This window comes from Sorex araneus, chromosome 1 (assembly GCF_027595985.1).
Source record: "Sorex araneus isolate mSorAra2 chromosome 1, mSorAra2.pri, whole genome shotgun sequence".
NCBI lineage: Eukaryota > Metazoa > Chordata > Mammalia > Eulipotyphla > Soricidae > Sorex > Sorex araneus.
Window position 1 is genome coordinate 56,244,108 of NC_073302.1, and position 19,850 is coordinate 56,263,957.

Below are 19,850 nucleotides of genomic sequence, written 5' to 3' on the forward strand. Positions count from 1 at the left end.
ACAGGCAATACATCCCTACATGAGAGTTTAAAGTTTATTCAGCTCCTTTCTCCCCCTCCAATAAAGAATTTGGAGACAACAGAATGAAGTCCATATGACTCTCTCAACTTCACTCTATGAAATTATTTGTTTATTTTACTTATCTACCTCTCAGTAATTGAACTATTTCATTTTAGTTTCGGTCCATGGAAAATTTGATGCAACTCTGGGAGTGCTAAGAGTTTCCTATTGTTTTCTGCTTGTTGCAAGTATGCCATTATTATAACTTTTGTCTGATTGTCTGATGTTTGATAAAAACTAGACTTGATTTTGTAGGACTTCCTCAAAAAGTAATTTTAATAAACAACTGTGAAAACGTTTAGTTATTTGGCAAATTCAGTAGTCATTTAAGATTTTTTAAAAAAGCCTATGAGGGGGAAATTCAACTTATTTGGCTTGATTAGCTTATTTAGTATTTTTTGTTCATTGTTGAAGTTGATGTGGATGAGGTCTGAATTTTAGTCCCAAGTAGCATATAAAATGGAAAGTGCACTGTATTTTAGAGACATCTGAAATTAGGCTGTGTGGGCCACACACATAATCACTAACATGCACAGAAGCCTTTTGCATCTGCTTGGAATCTGTATTGATATTGATTTTTTTAAATCTCAGTTTAAAAACATTTTCCAAAATGCATTTATAGCTTGTGTTCATACTATAGGGTGGGCTGACACAGGTGGCCTTTCAGTTTTCCTATTTCACTTTCTGGCAAACGAAAAGGCCCCTTATTCCCTGAATAAGATCAGTATTTTTTAAAAAACATTTAAAAAATAATCCATAAAATGTCTGCCACATGTTCTTGAGTGGATGGAAATGTTTTCCAAATTAGAGCTGTAGCATTGAATCTTATTGTAAAAGTGTGTTTGTACTATTTCAGCTGCCCTCTTGCTACCTGTTTGTGTGAATTTATTTTTTACTGAAAATCAAATGATTAATGTGGAGATAATTGCTCCAAATTTATGTGCTGAGGAAACCATTTTTTTTGCTAAGTAAAGTAGTAAGTGACTTTGCACATTTTAGAATCAAAATAAAACAATGGAATTTTCTTTGTAGTATATATTTAAAACATAAAAAACACAAGCAAAATCCAACAAGAGCTAAGAGCCAAAAGCTCCTGAACTGATTAAATTGTAGTAAGCCTAAGAATGAAAAGAAACATTATAGCTTGTGTACAATTATTTTTTAAAAAATATTTTACTACAGTAAAGCTTAAGAGAGAAAAGGAATAAACTATTCACAGCAGTTGGCATATTTCTCTTTTGGTAGTGTATTGAATAGAAGAAAATTGGAGTTGAAGATGCAGTGTTAAATTGTTCCTACTGTCACTCTCAAAAATAAGATGACTATCATGATAAAAGTAGTAAGTTTAAACATCACCCCTTTAAAAAATGACAAAATGACCAAAATTATACCTGTGGAAAAGTGTATATTTTTTATTATTCATTGAAATTCCTTGAGGACTGACATCATGTGAGGCATCCTCTGGATGCCAGTGACTGGGAAGGTGGAGGTGAAGTGCTCTTTGAGAAAACAACAAGGTAAGGCACTTCTGTGGCAAGAGCCAAGTTCTTCTGAGTTTAGATCATTTCACATAATTTGCCCTCGCTAATGCATTTGCTGGTTTCTAATGCAAAAGCTAGCCTTCCTGCATTTTCCTCAACATGGTTACTCTGGGAGGCAGAGAGGTGCTAAGCAATGGAGGTGTCATCCAGCCTGCGTACCTAGGGAACGTCCTTCAGAGGACGACTTGTCACCAGCCGTCAAAGAAGAGAGTGGCTTTGTGGTCTCTGAACATCTGGCAGCACTGCACAGGAAGCTGAGGGGGTGTCATTAATTGTGATGAAATAATTTAAACCATCAGGAATAAATGAGGCTGTTAAGCTAAGTTCAGATTCCATTTGCCATGCACATGTGTCTAGCAGCCTGTGTGCAGTTAAAAAAAATTGAATTATATTAGCTCATGAGTCGAAATGAAACAGATACTGTAAATGAAACAAGTTGCTATGTAGTGATGACATCCTGTTGAACCACTTCACAGAGTTACAGATTGTAGGATCAATATTATGAAAGTGGTACATTATTTAACGAATTTTTATATAAAAACATTCTTTTTGAGATGGTAAGGACCAGTTGGGTTTTTTTGATAGAAAAATACAGCAAGACATCAGGTGTATATATATATATATAGGTGGGGTTCTTAACTTACTAAACTAGGGCAAATTCATACATAACTTAGCATTCTATAGAACATCTCTGGGAGTTTGATATTTGGTGTCATTGTTTTGCATAAATATTGCAAGCTGGAGGATGACATGTTATCCACCTTGATATCCCTCTTTGAGAATTTCTGATTCTTTAGGCACATCTATGCTCTTTACTTGAGAATATAAACAACTCTCCCTGGTAGTTGACATTCCCTGAGGACTGACAAAATGAGATGTTGTTTTAATCTGTTTTTGGTTATGGAATTGGGATGAATTTAGTTTTCCTCCCTCTTTGGAATTTTTCTATTTCTAAATGTTGACTGGTGCTACTTGGTATTGTAAAATAGAATTCTAGGGTGTACTTAAATTTTTTTTACTCAAGCTCCTATTTTAGTGGAGATGATACATTTAAAAAACATTATAAGGGTCTGGAGCCATAGTACAGCAGGTAGTGTGCTTGCTTTTTGTGTAGTTGATGCAGGTTCAGTCCCCAGCAACTCATATGGTCCCTATAAACCTGTCAGGATCGATCACTAAGCTCAGCCCTGAGCACAGAGCCTGGACTGAGCCATGATCACTGCTGTGAGTGTTTCAACCTCATCCCTCGAGAAATTCAGCCTACCACAATTCACTAGAAACTGCTTGCATTAAAATGAATATAGGGCAATTGATATTTCCCTACAAAGTTTATATCTCACATATGAGAGAGATCATTCTGAGTCTGTTACTCTCTGACTGATTTCATTCAACATGATATTCTCCAGATTCATCCACGTAGCAGCAAATTGCACTACTTTCTCTTTTCTTATACCCAAATAGTATCTCATTTTGTATGTGTACTGTAGTTTCTTTATCCAGTTACCTGTTTTTGGACATTTAGGTTGTCTCTATATTTGAATAATGTTGCAATGAACATAGGAGTGCAGGTGTCTTTTCTGCATTGTGCTTTTGAGCCTTGGGGTATATTCCTGGGAGTGGAATTACTGGGTCATGTAGAATAATTGAAACTTTGCAGGGGGATATAAAATGCCCAAAAGAAATAGAAAGGAAATGCAAGAGAACTGATCTTCAATAGGAAGCTTGCCACTGGGAACAGGGCTGAGGGTGAAGGCAGATAAGTTAGGGAAAAGAACACTAGAACAGTGGTAGAAGAGAAGGGTGCCTGTCATAGAGGTTGGGGGCAGGAAGGAAAATTAAGGACATTTGTTATGGTATTTGTTGCTGGTGAAGGATTGGTGTTGAAATACTGTATGTCTGAAACTCAGTAATTTAAGTAACGTTGTAGTTTAAAGTGATTCAATTAAAAAATTAAAATTAAATTAAAATGAATATGGGGATTAGATAGAACAGCCAGCAAGGTGCTTATGTTACACATGGCCAACCCTGAACTGAGCATGACAGGTGTGGCCTCAAAACAAACAAAACCTAAAAGAACAAGTATGGGAGCATCAGTATTTTTTGGGGGGTGGAGGAGGGGTTTGGGTCACACCAACTATGCTTATGGCTTGCTTAGGGATCACTTTTGGTGGGACTCTGGGGACCGTTTGGATGACACCAGGGATTAAATTTGGGTTGGATGCATTTAAAGTAATGCATTTGTAAAGTAATGCAGTGAGTAAATGCATTACTCACTGTTCTCTTATTTTCAGCCCAGGAATCCCACTATATAAAAATTTTGATAAAAATTGAGCTGGAATGAAATTAATTTGTCCATCAAAAGTTTTCAAGTGGAGGGATGGGAATGACAGTATAGTGATTGGGCACTTGCCTTGCATACAACTGACCTGAGTTCAATCCCTGGCACCACATATGGTACCCTGTGCCATGTCAAGAGTGATCCCTGACTGCAGATCTATGAATAGCCCTGAGTATTGCCAGGGGTGGCCCCAAAACCATTTTTTTAAATTGGAATTGGTTAAAAGAAGTAGGCTCTCAAGTTTGCCGTGAACAGACCTATAAGCTTGAATAAAGTGAGATCAACTAAAATTAAGTATGCAATGTTGGCATGAGGAGATAGGCATAGAGTTTGATAAAATATTTTCTTTCTGCATGCTTCAACCTTAATTCAAGATATTTTAGCTATCGCATCATTTTTGAAGTGTAAAGTAACTAAAACAGCAACATTGGGAAATCTAAACATGAACCCATCTCAAAGTTCAAGACATTAAAAAAATAGCTACCCCATCCTAGTGTAGGTGTCTGTCTGTGTAAATTAAAGCATGTGGATGCATAAATTAATTAGAACAGTCAGTGATATGAATCAAACTTATTTGGTACACTGATGAAATGAGTATTGTTTATAAAATTATCTTGTTATTTAATCTCTTCTATATAAACCTGGCTGCTTAGCATTATGAAGTAATAATACAATTAATGTGATGATGGTATACTTTCTTAGTACAGGTCTGATCCTGCAGTCCTTTCTTTACTGGGATTTGTGTAGATAGAGGACCATAAGAACTAGAAGTTTTAATTAGAATGTCCCACCCATACCTTTCTAGTTGAGTGTGTGAGGAGAGAGAAATAGGTTGGAAGTTTTTTTTTCTCTCTCTCAGGATATTCCCTAGTATATTATTGTATTTTATTTCCTTTGAATGCTCAATTACTGACCCAGAGAAGGAAAAGGAAATGCCATTCTTAAAACTACAAGGTTCGTTATGAGAGCTACTTTCTGTCTTTTGGCTATACTCTCTTCTGCTACTGGGTTTTAAATAAAAAGTTTTACTTATAATTAAGCCATTAATAATTTCCTGAATAAACAGTTTTCTTCTTTGATGTACAGTGGACACGTGTCTGTAGTTATTAGTTATATAAGACCATATCTAAAACATGCAAAGAATATTTGTTACTCAAGAGCTAAAACCAGATACAATTAAAAATAAATTATGAACTGGCATCCTTAATACAAAGGACCAAGTTCAGTGTGATAATATTTAGTATCTTAACTTATAATTATTTCTGGGTTTTTGTTTCCCCCTAATTGATCATACTTGCTTTTCCCCATTTTCATTTCCCTGACTCTATGAATTTGGTAACCTCTTGTCACAAAATAAAAACTTTGCTTTGAGGAAATTTAGCAAAAAATGTGGATTTTATTGATCTTGCTCTTATGTTGCTAAACTGATCCCATGACAGAATTCTCTCACTGTTTAACACATCTTGGTAGTGGTGTTCTATAATTTAACTAATCAACAGTAGAAAAAATGTTGTAGGTAATTCTTGATTTATTTTTATGAACTCTGATGACAGATATTTGTTGTTGCTACTTAACTCATCTAGAGTATGGATTTAGAACTGTGTTCTTTTAGGATTATGCAGATGATCGTTATAAATATTATTCAGCCTTTTCATTGTGACTCATTTTTCCGTAGACTATTAGGGTTTCCCCCCTTATTTGCAAATGATTGATATCAAACATTTTCTTACTTACAAGTGATTGATATCAAACATTTCTAAACTGACAAATCAGATATTGGTTATGTAATTTTAAGTGTTTTGTCTCATCTTTACAGGAGTTCCACAGATATTCCTGTTTGAACCCTGATTATCTATGATGCCATCACAACAGTCTTAGCTGTTAGCAAAATATGTAATAATTCTGTGGTTTTGTGAATCAGTAACTATTAAAAGATTTTAGACCAGTCATCTATGAATGATCTTCTGTTTAATGAAAGAAATTATGGCACAAGACAGGTTCACAATTTCAGTCACTGTTGAACTATGCAGATACATTTGAAGGAGTTTTGCGTCCGGTTCTTGGAAGTCAGTATTTGTCAAATCACTATAAAAAATCAAGATATATGCTGATGAGCCAGGCATATAGTAGGACAGAATGTATCTGAATTGAAGAGGTGACCAATAATGTGTGCTGACTTCTTACTTGTACTTCTAGAATAAACCTGTTTCTGAGATTGTATAGGTAATTGATTTCAGAGTTGTAGCAATAAGAGGCTGTGTGTCTTGGTATGTTGAATATAGTCTGACAGATAGAAAAAATGTAGAGAGCTGTAAGTTATATCCTAAAGAAGTTATCTGACATGTGTGGCTTCTGGTGTACCTGCTTTTCTGGATGGAAATTATCTAGTCTTTTTGTGTTCTGCCTCCCCCAAGTTCTCCTTTTATAGTTTACTTTCCCTTTTAACTGTAAATTACATCACAATCAGATCTCTTTCTGCATTTTTGAACAAATATCATTTTATCCATATATTGCAGGATATATTTTGGCTTGCTTCTTTCTTTTCTTTTGTGGTCAGAAAATGAACCCAGAGCTCACACATGCAAAGCATTTATTCTACTTCTGAGCCCTGTCCTTCACTCTTGATGTCTTTGGGAGAGCTGATTTTACCCCTGTCTTCTCAGGAAGACAATGAGTTGCATGAAGGTACATTGTTTAGGTAGACTCAAAATATGTATGAGGACCAAGGGGTAAACAACGAAAAAGGAATTATTGAGGGAGAGAGTACTTGTAATGAGTGCTCTTTTTTCACTGATGCTATTGGAAGATTTATTGAATAAAAGACACCCCTCTCGCCCAAGTCAAGAATGATTAGTCACTAGCTTTCATTTTTGATTTGCTTATTAGCCTTCTGAATATTAACTCACCACACTTTTGTCTTGAGACCATGTATTTTCTTCTAGGAAGTATGACATATAAGGGGTATTTCTAGGTGTGATGTTGTGATTGGGAAAAGAGATCTAAAAGAATTTTATTTATGCAGAGTAGAAGCTTGCTCCTAGCCCTGATACGTAGTTTTCAAGTGTGAGTCTGAAAGTTTTAGAAAGTTACTGAAATATTTGCTGCTTTTAAGTCCCAGCTTTGTGGTAGTGTTTCTTAGATGTCTTCAAGTGTTCCTTTACCTTTATTTTGTTGTTTTATAGGAGCTATTTTATTTTTGTTTTGGGGACACACCCAGTGATTTTTAAGGAATGCATTTCCTTTCCATGAAGGACATGAATCTACTTTATATATAGCTACAAAACATATATAAGCATTATTCCAAGTACACCATGTTTTTGAAATGGGGAAGAGTTGTTTACTGCTTTGCTACCTTTTTGGGGTGTGGTGGGAAGGATTTTTGGCCATGTCCAATATGGTACTCAATGCTTGAGGGTCACTCTTGGTGGTCCTCAAGGGACTATATACTGGAGATCGAACCTGACCCTCCTGCATAAAAGAAAGCACTCCAGCCTAATGAATGCTCTCAGGTTCGTGTTTGATCATTATTCTTTATAGGCTTTTGAACACAAAGTTATTAAGGAACTGAGAAAGAGTATAGCTGGGAAAGCACTCGCCTTGTAAGTGGCTGGGCCCAGGTTTGATCCCTAGCACTGCATATAGTCCCCTAGTACTACCAGGAGTACCAGGAGTGGTACATAGGCACCACCAGGTGTGTCCCCAAAATTAAATCAAATCACAGTAACAACAAAAAGCATAGTTATTAAGGGGAACAGTGAGATAATACAATGTATATACTGCTTGCCTTGTATGCAACACTGGTTTGATCCTTGGCCTGCCATATGGCCCACCAGGAGTGATCTCTGCATACAGAGCCAGAAGAAATTCCCAAGCACATTTGGGTGTGCCCCCCAAATATAGAAAAATAAAGAGAAAGAAAACAATTATTAAGCAGAATTCTATCGTAGTCTGATTTGACTCTTTTAGATCTTAAAACATCGATCGAAATTTTCACCATATATTTTTTATTCAACTTTTCTCAGTTTTACACACTTCCTTTTAAAACTCCAACCCAAATAGGTGTATTTAATGCTGTCACTAAACAGTGTTACCTGAGATTTAAAGGACTATAGAGATCATACAAGAGATGGACCCTTGACTTGCATCTGGCCAACCTGGTTCAAATCCTGGATATTGCATATGGTTTTCTGAGCACTGAATAAGGAGTTGCCTGGAGCACTGCTGGCTTGGACCAAACACCCCTGTCCCCTGCCAAAACCCAGAAACTTAGAGAAGCGTATAGGGCAATAGCCAGAATCTGGAAACAATCTAAGTGCCTAAGAGCAGATGAATAGCAGATAAAGAAACTGTGGTGCATCTACACAATGGAATACTATGCAGCTGTTAGGAATGAAGTCATGACATTTGCTTATAAATGGATTTACATGTATCGTGCTGAATGAAATGAGTTAGCAAGTAAGGGGCAGACATAGAATGACTGTACTGATTTGTGGGATATATTTTTAAAAAGTATAAGGATAATATACAAGGCCAGGAGAAATAGGCGCCAGAAGAACTTGGTCAGTGATTGGAAGCTTGCCACAAGTGTGTTGGCAAGTGAAGGTCAGTTAGGGTAGAGAAGGGACCACTATGACAATAATAGAAATGATCGCTCTGGACAAGAACTGAGTTTTGAAAGTAGGTAGAAGAATATACATGATAACTTTTCAGTATTTATATTGCAAACTATAATGCCCAGAAGGAAGGAGTTGGGGGAGAGAAAGAGAAGAAAGTGTCTGCCGCAGAAGTAGGGAGGGTATATGTATGGGGGGGCAGGGCGGGGGGAACTTTGGGAAATATACACTGGTAAAGGGACCGGTGTTGAAACATTATATGACTGAAAGCCAATCTTGAACAATTTTGTAATTGTGTATCTCACTGTGATTAAAAAAAAAGTCTAGAAAAAAGTTGAAAAGTGGAATAAAAATAGTATGACTGACCTTAATGCTTATATGACATGGCGTTGATTTCAGGAGTCAACTCAATAAAAAGGTCTAATTTGTATAATACTGTGTCCTTTTTATTATAGTTACATATTTTTGGGGGGGTTATGATCCAAAACTTACTAGGTGGTAACTTTGATCATGTATCATGTAGAAACTACATCACTTTTTACCATTCATTCAAAAATTCAGTTAATATTTTACTCCTTTTTTCTTTTCTTTTTTTTTTTTTTTTGCTTTTTGGGTCACACCCAGCAATGCATGGGGGTTATCCTGGCTCTGCACTCAGGAATTACCCCTGGCGGTGCTCAGGGGACCATATAGGATGCTGGGAATTCAAACCAGGTTGGCAGCATGCAAGGCAAATGCCCTACCCACTGTACTATTGTTCCAGCCACAATATTTTACTTCTTATAAGTGGATGAACTGCTCATAATTATTGCTCTCTGGTATCTGACATTTTTTTTCTCAGTTGTTCCTTCATTTTGTTTTTTTGACCACGTCTGATAATGCTCAGATTTACTCAGGGATCACTCATAGAGGGGCTCAGGGGACCATATGGGTTATCAGGGATCCAACCCAGTTGGATACATGCAAGGTAGATGCCATACCCACTGTATTACTGCTGTGGCTTCTTGTTTCTGGTTTTTAAAGAGACCCATGCTGTTGAGTGGTACATTAAGAATTTTATATTGAGAAGAAAACTTTCTCTCTTTGTACAGATAAGTTGGAATTACCACTTCTGTTTTTTTAAATCAATAAAATGCATTATACAATATCTGACATGCAATAATTATAATAAACTATCATTTTTAAAAGGAAAAGGAAACGATAAAATAAAGTGATTCTAGCATAATTTTATAGTTCTTATAACATCCTTAATCATTTAAGAGTTGTTATTCAGTATGATGTTCTTCTGTTTTCTTCTTTGTTCCAGTTCAAAGTAGACAGTGGTGTTTAAAGAACTCAGTTTGCTCTGCTAGAATTTTCTCTTGGGAAAAAGTTGGGAGAAGTTTTAGGAAGTTGAATAGTTGAGGTTAAAATCCCTTAGCACTTTTAAGGCAAACTGCAGCCTTAAGGGTGTGATAGAATATAATGCTGCTTGAGTATGGGAATTTTAGATCATAAGAAAAATGATTCCCTTTGTGGGCTCCTCAGGAATAATTTTTTGTGTTGTGGTTGGTCACTTTCAATGTATGACAATTGCTTTCCATTATTATCCCCAGCTTCAATCAATATGTACAATATTATGCAACTTAAAGTTACATTATAACCAAAATATGTCAAATGTGGTTTCTGAGTGGCTGATTTACAGTAAGTCTTCCTCAGTCCCTAAAGTGGATATTATGACTAATTTGAACTCCCATGGACTGAGGCATTTTTTTCATATGGAAAGTGGGGGTGGGGTGATCTAAGGTGGGAGAGAAAGGAAGAGCAGTGAAACACTGTCAGCTTAGTCACATAGATTGATCCATTGTCATCTCCTTTGCATCTACATGGATTGTTATGAATTATCTACTCACCCTGGGAGAGACATGCTCTGAATTCTAATAATTTGAAATCTGTGAATCTATTAAAACCATATTTGTAGCTCTAAAAAAATTGATATTCACTGGGCAGTTTGCCCAACAAGAGAAAGTCAGAGAGATTATACACTTTTCCTAAGTAACAGCAACCATACTGCCAGTTCTTTTGAAAGAATACAGCCGACCCAAATTATACATCTCTGAGTAAGAGGAGACAAGAAAAGAACTCAATATATCAAAATCAGAACCTAAATTCCACAATAATGGTAACAGTAATGTTTCAAGATGTGATTTTAGCATGGACCTAGTGATTGAACTAATCGTGGTTTAGAGGAGTTTTAAATTGTTTAAAGCACATCCTAAGGTCGTTAAATATTTTCCCTTTTCACTTGAAAGCAGTAGACCCTGAGATCTCATGGAGCAGTGACAGCTTATCATTGCTTAATGAATGAAATGTGGAGCATAGTATCACAGTAACATTCTGTTGGTTAAAATATAGTTTTCTGACATCGTATCTAAAGTTATTTTCTTTTATGTACTAAAATAATATATTTGGCTCCTATGGTATGCCCTTATTCTAAGAGAACTCTGCCTGCTGTATGCATTATTTCATAAACTAACATCTTAGATTTGTATTGTGATCTTCCCAAGGGATGGTTAGATTTTGTCCTATGAGTTTCAGCATTAGTCATCATAGCTGGAATTAAGTAGGATGGTTGCTAATACTTAATTTCTTGATTAAGTGCTATTTTTGTGCCATTGAGTTACAAAGGACAGGAAAACCAAGGAATATTTCATGCAGAAAAAAATTCTAGTCCTGTTCCTTTTTTTTTTGGAGGGGTTGGTGTGGCATGCCTGAGTGTGCCCAGGGCTTACTCCTGACATTGACTTCAGAGATCATTCCTCGAGGGGACTTGGGGGACCAAATGGGGTGCCAGGGATCAAACATAGGTCGGCCACATCAATCAAATGCCTGCCTAGGATATTTTCTCTCTGGACCCTCTATTCCAGTTCTTAAATATATTTTTTTCTGTAGTCATTGGATCAACATACAACTGAAAGGTACTCTCCTTGAGGGTAAGAATCAAGTTTTCTTCCCTTTTGTGTGCTTTGGTGTATTAGGTATTAAAAATATAGACCATGTTGCTTTTTCTCTTAAGTTTGAAACATACCTTTTTTTACTTTCTATATTAAAAGTATCTGGTAAGTGTTGTGGTTTTAAAACAATTCTTATTTGTTTATATTGAAAAAAATGCAAGAGAAAATGAAATGTTATCAAAAGACTAAATCTCCTTCAATTTAATTATGTCAATAAGAAGTTGAAAGTACTATTTGCTCAGATAATCCCCACTTTTCGATAATTGAGTATCGACTTACTTTCTTGGGGTGTTGAAGGTGACTACTGCAAATGATTACTTTTGGCACTAAGTACAGAGCCTCACTGTTAATTTTCAATTAACCACATTGTTGATTATCTTGTCCATTAACAATACTTTTGTTGTTTGCACTGCCTATCTTAAGTTGAATATTGTACAGAACCAACAAAAGCCTGATTACAGATTTTGTTCTTGTATGGGCTGGTTAAATTTGCAATGGGAAAAACCTCTTGAATCCTCATAGATCGCAGTACAAATATTGGCTAGCTGTTAATAAATATATTATTATTTCAAAGGAGGACTTGATTATAAAGAAGGTATCTCATCAACATCGCCTTACGTTCTTGGATAAACAGCCAACGTGTGTGAATTATAATGACAGTTTTAGAAAATATGTTTGCATAAGTGAAATGTGCTTCTTTTAAAATTTAACATTTATGCCTCTTAAATGGACTGGTGCTATAGCATAGCAGATAGGGCATTTGCCTTGCATGCGGCCTACCTGGGTTCGATTCCTCCGTCCCTCTCAGAGAGCCCAGCAAGCTACTGAGAGTATCCCTCCCACATGGCAGAGTCTGGCAGGCTACCTGTGGCATATTCAAATATGCCAAAAATAGTAACAACAAGTCTCACAATGGAGACGTTACGGGTGCCCGATTGAGCAAATGAATGAACAACAGGATGACAGTGCTACAGTGCCTCTTTAATGGAATTTTAAAGATTTTATTTATTGTTTTACAGTTATCACAGTGTTTATTGATAGATACAAGTATATAAAATAAGAGCAAGAACATAACTTGATAATTTTGCCAATGACAGCTATATTTCAATTTGTCACAGCAGGGTATTGGGAAAAGTTTCCAATTGACAATAACTGTTCTTCAGGCAAACCTTATTGGCTATAATACTGCCACTGTGCAAAGCTTTAATCAAATTTCTTTATAGGATATATCACCTAAAATGTGTGAATCTTTGAATAGATTAGTGTAGATTTTTATCTTACACTGCTAGCAAAACATTGTATTTGCTGTTTTGATACCATATTTGGACTGGAGCACAACGGGTAGGGGGTTTGCCTTGCATGTGGCTGACCCGGGTTCTATTTCTCCCTCTTGGAGAGCTTGGAAAGCTACAGAGAGTATCCCTCCTGCACAGCAAAGCCTGGCAAGCTACCCATGGCATATTTGATATGCCAAAAACAGTAACAACAAGTCTCACAATGGAGAAGTTACTGGTGCCCGCTCAAGCAAATTGATGAGTAATGGGATGATTAATGATACAGTGATTTGAACATAAAAACATACTGAATCAGCGGAATGTGTATTGAAGTGCTTTGCAGAATCACCCAGTAGGTCTTAGTAATGATATATGACCTCTGATATCCTGAAAGATGTTTTTTGTTTAATTGCAGAGATATATTAGATGTTTACAGTATTGTCAGTTTTTGAAAGTATGTGTTTGGGCTGGAAATGTGTTTGGGCTATTGCCTTGCACATGCTGGGATTTGATATCCAGAACCCCGTATAATCCCCTGAGTGATCCCTGAGTGCAGAGCCTTGAGCACTGCAGAATATGGTCCCAAGCCAAACCAAACCAAACCAACAAAAATGAAAATGTTTGTCAATGGCCTTTTGGTGTCTGTATTTTTAAAGCTATTTTAAAAAACGAAGTATATTTATTTTTTTTATTTTTATTTTTATTTATTTTATTTTTTTGCTTTTTGGGTCACACCCAGTGATGCTCAGGGGTTACTCCTGGCTTTGCACTCAGGAATTACTTCTGGCAGTGCTTGGGGGACCATATGGGAAGCCGGGGATCGAACCTGGGTCGGCTGCGTGCAAGGCAAATGCCCTACCCGCTGTGCTATTGCTCCAGCCCCCCAAAAATGAAGTATATTTATTAAAGTATTTATGATGTCAAAACTAACAAAATAATGTTAAAAGAGATAATTCAAAAATTATTGAAATGGTGTAAACACCAGAATTGAAGATGATACCAAAAACCAAGAGTTGAAAATACAGCTCTGAAGGAAAACATTATAGAAATCAGCCCCGTCATGAAAACCATGAAATGAAAAATTTCATGAGGAAAAATGTCCTAAAAGCCACATGATCTATTGATTGAGGCAGAATTCAGGTTTTTTATATTATATATAAGGTATATAAAAATATCAAACTGTACAATGATTTTTTTCTTTATCTATTTCATATATAAATTGATCCCTAGCAGCGTTATTTATGGTCCCCTTTGTACCATCAAGAGTGATCCATTTATTTACACAATACCCATCAGATAAGGGGTTGATATCGATGGTATATAAAGCACTGGTTGAACTCTACAAGAAGAAAACATCCAACCCCATCAAAAAATGGGGCGAAGAAATGAACAGAAACTTTACCAAGGAAGAAATACGAATGGCCAAAAGGCACATGAAAAAGTGCTCTACATCACTAATTATCAGAGAGATGCAGATCAAAACAATCACGAGATACCACCTCACACCACAGAGACTAGCACACATCCAAAAGAACAAAAGCAACCGCTGTTGGAGAGGATGTGGGGAGAAAGGGACCCTTCTACACTGCTGGTGGGAATGCCGACTGGTTCAGCCCTTCTGGAAAACAATATGGACGATTCTCAAAAAATTAGAAATTGAGCTTTCATTTGACCCAGCAATACCACTGCTGGAAATATATCCCAGAGGGGCAAAAAAGTATAATCGAAACGACATCTGCACATATATGTTCATCGCAGCACTGTTTACAATAGCCAGAATCTGGAAAAAAAACCCGAATGCCCTAGAACGGATGACTGGTTGAGGAAACTTTGGTACATCTATACAATGGAATACTATGCAGCTGTTAGAAAAAAGGAGGTCATGAATTTTGTATTTAAGTGGATCGGCACGAAAAGTTTCATGCTAAGTGAAATGAGTCAGAAAGAGAGAGACAGACATAGAAAGATTGCACTCATCTATGGTATATAGAATAACAGAGTGGGAAACTAACACCCAAGAATTGTAGAAATAAGTACCAGGAGGTTGACTCCATGGCTTGGAGGCTGACCTCACATTCTGGGGAAAGGGCAACTCAGAGAAGGGATCACCAACTATAACGTAGTCGAAGGCCATGTGGGGGAAGGGAGTTGCGGGCTGAATGAGGGCTAGAGACTGAGCACAGTGGCCACTCAACAGCTTTATTGCAAACCACAACAGCTAATTAGAGAGAGAGAACAGAAGGGAATGCCCTGACACAGTGGCAGGGTGGGGTGCGGGGAGATGGGATTGGGGAGGGTGGGAGGGATGCTGGGTTTACTGGTGGTGGAGAATGGGCACTGGTGAAGGGATGGGTTCCCGAACTTTGTATGAGGGAAGCATAAGCACAAAAGTGTATAAATCTGTAACTGTACCCTCACGGTGATTCACTAATTAAAAATAAATAAATTTTAAAAAAAAGGAAAAAAGAAAGATTGATCCCTTAGCATAGATTCAGAAGTAAGCCCAGAATACTTCCATGTGTGATCCAAGAACTCAGATTAACAAAAACTAACATATTCTATGGAATTTGTAATGTAGTAATTGCTAAACTGCTATTTTAGCATATATTTTGTGTAGTTTTTGCTTGAAATATCTGCAGCAGATATTGTATTTTCTACTATTAGAATAAAAATAGCACACTGATAAAGTATTCAGATATCTGACTTGAATATCATTACAGTTCATTTTATTTTTTAAGTCTTTGTTGTAAATTAGCTAATTATGGGGCCAGAGGAATAATACAGGTGTTAATAGGTTACTTGTCTTGCCTATAGCTGACCCTGGTTTGATCACTGGCAATATGTATTATATCCTGAACACCACCATGAATAATCTTTGAGCACAGAGCCAGGAGTGCATACTAAGAATACTGAGCACTTCTGAGTTGTGCCACCCACCCAAATGAGAAAACCTGATCATGGTAGGGTTTGGAGTGTTAGTTCAGGAGTTAGGGTGCATACTTTGTTCATGACTAAATCCTCTGAGCTTTGGTATGTGCAGCCCTGGAGATCTGTCTCCCTGCACTTAACCCATCCCCAACCCTCACCCCCCAGTACTGTGAGTTGCAAATGGGAAGGCCCTTAGCACCATCTAGGGCCTGAATACAGTTGCATTCTTGTATTTCACTTTGGCCTATTTGGTTGAGAATTGTGGGAAGGGGCTCTGGGCCACCTTAGTACTGTTTAGAATATTCTCCCCCGAGTAAAGAAAAGAACCATTTATGGAAGTATCTTTGAATAATTAGTGATGATTTCCTAGGAGTTAAGCAGATAGTAACATGTATATGTAATATATAAATATCTATATAGATATAGATTTCTCTATATATATTTAAAGGGATTTTGAAGTTGCTTTTGTTTTAAATTTTTTTTGGGGGGAGCCATATCTAGTAGCTCTTAGGACTTTCTCCTTTTTCTGTGCTAAGGGATCACTTCTGGTGGTACATGGGGAACCATATGGGATACGAGGGATCAATCTCGGGGTGGCTGAATTCAAGATAAGGACCTTACGTGCTGTACTATTGCTCTTCTCTCTGATTTTATCTTAATTCAGTGTTTAATTATACAGAAACAAAAATGGTGGAACATCCAACTTTGACTTTTCTAAAGAAATTAGAACAGATTCTGAGAGCACAGAAGGCTGGGGTACATGCATTCTGAGCTCACAAGTTTGATCCCTGGCACAGCATGTTTCCCAGAGCTTGCCATGTGTGGCATTGGAGGACCCTGTGCATTGCCAGATAATGGCTTTAGTGACCCACAGTACGTTGTGCCCAAGTAGCTTTTTATCATTGGGCCTCAGCATTGAGCCATCCTGAGTGATTAGCTAATTATTGTTGGAAGCAGCCACCAAGCATTGGGTATTGCTTGGAAATGAGGTTCCCTTCCCTCAAAAAAAAAGAACATAGTATAGTCTTTGAGGTTTTGGTCTTATATGGAGGACTTCCAAATTATTGTGTTTATGAATGATTCTAATGCAAATGTGCCCAGATTTATGAAGTTGGTGACTTGGTTTAAGAAGGTGGAGTGCATTTTGTTTTGATTAGAAAATTAACTGACAATACAAATATTTATGTATTCAAGTTAGTCTTTTACATAAAGTCATGAAGCTAGTCAAATAATGCTAGTCAGGTATTAAACATACTGTTTTTGGTGAGGGAGACCATCAAAAAATCTGGTAATCTGGACTTTGTGATTGGGGTACACTTCTGGTAGGGCTTGGAGGACGATGTAATGCCAGGGATTGATCTTGAGCCCTCATGTATGCTGAAGCTATATCACTCATTGGGTTATCTCTTCAGCCCCAAACATAAATTGTTTTGTTCTTGAAAACATAAGATAATTTCAGACAGTGAGGGCTGCTCAACTTTAACTACCTATTTCTTTATAGATAGGTAGTTATTTTTTTAATAATTAATTTTTTGTCTTTAAGGCCACACTCAGTGTTGCTCAGGGCTCACTCCTGGCTGCACTCAGGGATCATTCCTGGCAGAGCGTAGGGGACCATATGCTGCGCCAGGAATCAAACCCAGTTGGTTGCATGCAAGACCAAGTGCTTTACCCACTGTGCTGTCTCTGCAGTTCCAAGATAGTTATCGTGATTTTTTTTTCATTTTTATATACTTTGTATGATGTTCAGGGTTGCTTCTGGTTTTGCGTTCAGAATTACTTCTGGTGTTATTTGGGGGATAGCATGTGATGCCGGGGGATTGAACCCAGGTTGGGCACATGCAAGTCAGGCCCCTTACCCACTGTATTATGTCTCCAGCCTCAGTTATTGTGATGTCTAAAACACCTCTCTTATATAATGAAGATGTCCCTAGATTTAGAATAGGTAGGGCATATACAACATTAAACTTAATAACTTCTTTGATAGAAGAGAAGCATTCATTTTATTTAGAATATATATATCAGGTTGCAGGAGCCAGGGAGGGTAATGTTTTTCATGTTGGACCTTTGGATCCAACACCTGGACCGAAGAGTACTGCTACAAGTTGGGTGCCCAGCAACTCCCAGGGAACCCAGCTTGGAATAGCTTTGTGTGCAGCTTCAAAACAAGAGAAACAAAAAGAAGTTGCATGATGACATTGCTATACACATTTTATAACCCAGCTCATTGTTTTCTTCTATAGCAATTATAACTCAGCTCATTGTTTTCTTCTATAGCAATTCCTTCACTACTTTGTCCAATTTTTTTGTGCCTTCTGTTCACTGATGAAAAAAAATTTGCTTAATTATTTTCATGCCTAGTAGGCTTATTTGTTGTGGCCTGCATTTCATACATGCAGTAATACCCTTGTCCCTTGTATTAGGTGGTACATGAGCATTAAATGAGTTTCAAGAAGGAAGGACTAGAAGAATATTTCAGTATGGAAGTATTACCTTCATAGGGCATTTCCAATTCTTCACCTCCATTTAGTTTAGTAGGCAAGAGAGTTTACTGTTTAATTTACAGATGATGGAAAGGTAAATGGTTTGACCAAAATTGACAGATGTTATCAAAAATGTTATCCCCAATCCCTTAATTTAAATTTATATGTTTACTCTGTTTTGTTGTTATAGTAAGGTGAGTCATATTAGAGAGGTTTATACTGTGGCCAGATGTAAAGTGGGAAGAATTTTTTTCCTAGAGCATTACAGCAGAAGACAACAAACCACCTTCCCTTTACATGCCCCCTTTTTTCTTAAATACTGTCCCCTGCTATCCCTGCTATAATTTTTCTGTTTTTTTTTTTAATGTTGAACATCTAGAAGTTGTGCATAATCCCAAACTAGACTAAGATACGGAAGATTCTCAGGTTGTATTGGAGTGTAGAATTTCTGAAAATACTGTTAATACAAAACTGAATTTTCCGAAAATCAATCATAGTTTGAAGGACAGAAATCCCAAGCAAAGCATATTGTAACTTTGTGAATCAAGGCGACTACTTGGAAGAGTTATTTGGAACTTCCTTAAAAGTGAAAGTTTTGGCTCCATGAATCTGTGATTGTCGAAACCACTTAGATTAGAAGGCATCTGGGTTAGCCGTTAGTAAATAATTAGAGTGCTAAGGTGCAACTATTAGGGCACTTGACAGTCCAGGACTGGTCAGGGACAGGAAGGAGGTATCTTTGGGACCTTGCAGGGGGAGGTGATAAAGGACAGCAACATGGAACCATTACCAAGTGTGTCCAGTGTTTGCGATGAATGAGGGCCTTCAGTAGTTCACATTTAGTTCTTTTCTTGTCATGATATTTTTTTTCCATTGGGATAATTAGAGTAACATTGTAAAATCAGTATTGAGGATTAATGAGGGTCCAATTTGCTTAGTAGATCTCTAATAAGAATGGTGAGTTAAAAAAAAAGAATGGTAAGTTAGGTGGATTATTTATTTTCCTGAGTAGAAATTACCTCCTTTTCTGTTTTGGAGCATTTACTTAATATAGCAGGATTTTATGGGAAGATGCTATACAAGTTCCTGTAGACAAATTCCTGTATGTTTAACAGAACCTTCACTCAAACAGGAAATTGTTTATTAAGATAGTCTTTTTTTTTAAATCTGTTTCATATGTTCCTTTTCATATATTTTTTCTTACTGAGTAAATAATATTCACACCTCACACTTTAAAGTGTTGTTCACTGGAATAGATGCCTAACAGGCATATTTGAATTAGGTATAATTATATGATCCCTCATTTCTTAAAAAAATTTTTTTTCAGGTTTTCCCCATATGTATAAAGAGCATGGATACCTGGGTGTAGTTAGAAACCTCAATGTAGTTAAAAGATACATTTTTAGAACATATTTTCTAAGCAGTAGAATAATAATAACAGGAATAGAAAACATAATCTGGTTCAGTCCTTTACTGTATAACCCAGGTAATGAAGCTGAACGCATGTGTTTGTTCAGTAACATAGCAGCATCACTGTGGGGCAGAATGTTCTGGGGGGGATGTCCTTGTGTGATTGGGTGGGGTATGAAGGGGAAAAGGAGAGAAATATATTGCTGAGTA

General features: G+C 36.9%; 1 protein-coding gene and 1 pseudogene across 1 annotated transcript in view; one reads left to right on the forward strand and one right to left on the reverse strand.

Annotated features, from left to right (window-relative positions):
- Positions 1-19,850, forward strand: part of BNC2 (basonuclin 2) — a 477,043-nt gene that overhangs the window by 209,063 nt on the left and 248,130 nt on the right. The gene's annotated exons all lie outside the window — the stretch shown is intronic.
- Positions 12,594-12,748, reverse strand: LOC129401217 (U4 spliceosomal RNA; annotated as a pseudogene).